Below are 4,209 nucleotides of genomic sequence, written 5' to 3' on the forward strand. Positions count from 1 at the left end.
TCTACAGGTTTAAATCCATAATCCCATGAGGTCATGGACGAAAGCATGCTTCTTAAATAATCCGGTCCAAATAAATGATTTTTACTGATTAGAGTAAAATACTATATGTTATAAAGCGAACCCTTTTCAAGATCATTAGGTTCAGCCAATTATCACAAGTTTTCTCAATGTAGGAAGAGGAAAGAGACAGACAATAGGAAAGGTAGAGTACACTGAACATAAACAGAATAGTTACTAGAAAAAGGGACAACAAATGCAACAGTGCTAGAGGGTTTCCCATTTCTTTTGTAAGATTTTGCTAGAAACAACCAAAGGAACTGATAAAAAGGATGCATTCATTCTCTTGTTCAGCTTTATAAATGAAAGGGTTTTTGCTCTAAATTAAAAAGCAATGGTGACTATTCTGAAGGCATCTTTTAGCACTATTTGGATAATCTTGTAAGTGAGTTAAGAACTAGGGATGATTCCTGTTTTCCAAAAAGCAGAGCCTGAATCTGCATTGAATCCTCGCAAATGGTGTTTTCTGTCCCTGTTTCTGGGTTTTAGAGCTTTCTAGTTGATTAATACTATGATGCGCTGTGGGCTCGAAGCTGAGCTCTTGTGACACAGACCTTGTTTCTGTCCTCAACTATGAATGTTGCTTAAACATTAGCAGTTTTCTTCCCACTGTGGCTTTTTGAGCACGATATTGTTTAAAGTAGTACAGTCTATTAACTCCAAACAGACTTACTTCCTCTAATAGAGATGACTACATGCACAAGTAGTTGTCTGGGGTAATTGGTTTGGTACCAAGGTATCCATTATAAATTTTCAGACCTGGTCCAGAACAATCTTGGACAAATGGAAATAGCTTTGTAAGGTTAGAGAAACACATAACTGGGAAAGAATCCACAGGGACGTCTAGACTTGAATGTTTGTATCTCTTCTAGAGATCTTTGATTTAAAAAGATGGCCACTTAGACACAATGCCTCTTTTGAGCCACATGCCATTTCTTAAAACTGTTGCCTTTACACACAAGGTATTAATATTATTCTGTTTCCAATTAAAAATATTTCTTTTTCCCTCATCAATGTAATGGAAATGCCCATAAATCATTCAGTGGAATCCCTGCTTAACGTAAGTGTAGAAATCTTTATTAATCTCTGCATTTTTCCACTCATTTCAGATGCCCTCTAGGTGGTTATCAAAATCCACAAGGGTTTCAATAGGACCTGCTGTCAAGATCCTCTGGGCTTCTGGCTAGTCTTCACAACCATCATAGTGTAGATTGGGGATCTTTGCTCTGTAATTTGTTTTCATGATGCTCATACACATGGGTTCTATGTTCTCCACTGTAAACTCTGTGTTGTCTACCATGAGTGCAGTGTAACTGAAGACCTCTTCAATTCTGGAAGTTACCTTCTCAGCAACATAGTTTGGAATGGCATCCTTTACACATTTATTAGTTTGATAATAACCAGGAATCACATAGCTCTTATCTTTGTACCATGAATCAAGGTAAAGGCCTAGTGCCATGGTGCCATGGAAGAGGGGTATACAGTCCACGAAGAGGGAAGAGGGTCTGGTGTGGGTTCAGGCCACCATGAGAAGGCTGCCCCTTTTGGCCTTCTGATTCTCTGCCATCAGGACCTCGTTGATGGTGCAGTAGGGGTACTTGCCTGGTGCAGTACCATACTGCAGTAGGTCTGGGTGGTCAGCTTCACATCAGGCACGGTGAGGCCTGTGACAACGGCAGCTGGGCAGTCTCCCAGGCCCGGCATGGCTTAGCTCCCCCGACATCACTTCACTGTGGCCACGTGACCCCTCAGCATAGATTGATGAGATCTGCATCCCTGCTGGGCCCTCAAGGCAGCCCACTGCCTCCTTTCCTCTGCTGGGCTCTGCCGGACTGTGGGCTTTCAGTTTGCATCCAGGTGTCAGGGAGTGCCCTGTGCCTGCAACCCACTCAGGAAAGACATCGTCATTTCTTTTTTTTCAGTATTTTTTGGGTCTCCTTTAGTAAACCATTGACTCATTTTTCATGAGTTTCTTGCATAACTCCCATTTCCTTTCCCAATTTTTCCTCCACTTCTCTTACTTGATTTTCCAACTCCTTTTTGAGCTCTACCATGGCCTGAGACCAATTCATATTTTTCTTGGAGGCTTTTGATGTAGGATCTTTGACTTTGTTGACTCCTTCTGGCTATATGTTTTGGTCTTCTTTCTCACCAAAGTAAGATTCCATAGTCAGTCCTTTTACACTGTGTGCTCATTTTCCCAGCCAATTACTTGACTTTTGAGCTCTTTGTCAGGGTCTGACTGCTTCCAGAGTAGAGAGTGCTCTGTCCTAAGCTTCAGGGGTTTTGTGCTGCTGTTTTCAGAGCTCCTTCTATTTTCAGGTGGTATGATACTTCTTTCCTGGCCTGTGATGTAGTCTGTGAGTGCAAGCATTCCTTTCTACTGTGTAACCAGGAGGACTCCCTCTCCACAGCCACCACAAGCTCTGCCACTCCAGCACTCTTCCTCCCTGAAGGACTGCCAACTAGACTGTGACCCAGATCCAAGCAGGGCAAAACAAGAGAATAGTGCCTCAGAGCCAGCAAAGAGATCCCCGCACTCTCATTCTGACCAACCCTTATTTCACCCACCTTATTTCCCCCACATCTGTGGGCCTGGAGCTGTGGAAGCAGCTGCCACTACTGCTGCTGCCACCTCTGCCAGCCCAGGGGCTGGTGCTGGACAATGCCCTTGTCTTGCCTAGGACCAGCAGTTTTCCCACTGACCTGCTAAGTTCTTTTTGGCATTTGTGGGTTGAAAAGTTGAGAAACCACCACAGCTCAATGATTCATGACCCTGAGGCCTGCTCTGCCTGGTCTTCTCCAGCCTGGTCTATCTTGGCATGGCCCAAGTTGGGCTGCACTCAGCTCCCAGCTCATTGAGATAGACCCTTTCCAGTGACCATCCAGGCTGTCTTGAGCTGAAGATTTGTTTCAGTCTGTCATTTCATGGGTTCTGTAGCTCTAGAATTTGTTTAGAGTCATTTTTACTGGTATTTGGGGGAATTTGGGGAAGAGCTCAAGCAAATCCCCGTTTTCACACATCATTGCTAATAGAACAATAGTATTCCATCATAATCACATAGCATAACTTGTTCAGCCATTATGATATGCTATTTGTTGCACAAGAGATATCATCAATTTTATGTTGTAGCCTAGTTACACACATCTTATATCCCTCCATTTCCAACTGGATCACCTGCAACTTTTATTGTTCAGAGTTTCTGACATTCTATAGTTTAGATTATATAGCTTAGGAATTTGTTTCTCCATACCCTGCAAATTTCATTACCTCCAACATTATCCTCTGTGAAGATTCGATCTTCTCCTGATGCTCTTTCCATCAATTCCTTTCTTAAAGTTATTTCAATTTCATCATGAGTCACAAGAGGACTTAAGATTTTGTAGTGTCAATAGGCAAGTTAATATTTATAGATTATATTAAAGATTAATAATTCTTGTGTTTTCCTTTATGCTACACTGTCAGCTTCACTTCAAAATCATAAGTTATAAGGAAACTTGTATATTTTTCTTTATTTATTGGGTTACTATATCTGGATTCTTCAGCAAGTGGTCAATTCACTGGTGATGAGCTTCTCTTAAATTATTTGAGCTCCTCCTCAGAAAGTAAATAATGTATTTGATTATTTTCCAGCATATTGCAACCTATCAGAGAGTGCACTCTACTGTCCTGACTTTTGAGAAATGTGGGTCATCCAGTGGTGGGATCCAAATAAATTAACAACTAGTTCTCTGCCCTAATAACAATAATAATAAGTATACAAAAAGATATACTGAAAGGTAGTTTAATATTTTATGTATTCAATACTCAAATAAGAACAATAAAAGAGGTACACAAAACTAAATTGTGTTACAAGAAAGAGTTTTAAAATATTAATGAAAAAATATTGAATAATGCCTGTGTAATATCAATTAAGTTCAGTGTCTTTGATTGAGTCTTATTAAGTGCTAAGCCCCAGGCCCAAACCCATATCTATTAGGTGCTAAGCCTATGTGGGTGTGAAGCCCTCAGGGTCCTAAGGGGAGTTGCTAAGACCAGAGGCAATAGTAAGAGCTTAAGTTCTGGTCACTCAGATGACATTTCATGATGGCTAAAGAATGCATAAAAAGGGAGAACAGAGCTATTTGTGAAGGGCTCTCACTCTTGGCCGA

At 41.1% G+C, this 4,209-nt stretch overlaps 1 pseudogene; it reads right to left on the reverse strand.

Moving 5' to 3' along the window:
* Window positions 1–1,096: 1,096 nt before the first annotated feature.
* On the reverse strand, window positions 1,097–1,761 carry LOC118832049 (annotated as a pseudogene).
* Between the last annotated feature and the right edge of the window lie 2,448 nt (window positions 1,762–4,209).

Source organism: Trichosurus vulpecula, chromosome 9 (genome assembly GCF_011100635.1).
Source record: "Trichosurus vulpecula isolate mTriVul1 chromosome 9, mTriVul1.pri, whole genome shotgun sequence".
Classification (NCBI taxonomy): domain Eukaryota; kingdom Metazoa; phylum Chordata; class Mammalia; order Diprotodontia; family Phalangeridae; genus Trichosurus; species Trichosurus vulpecula.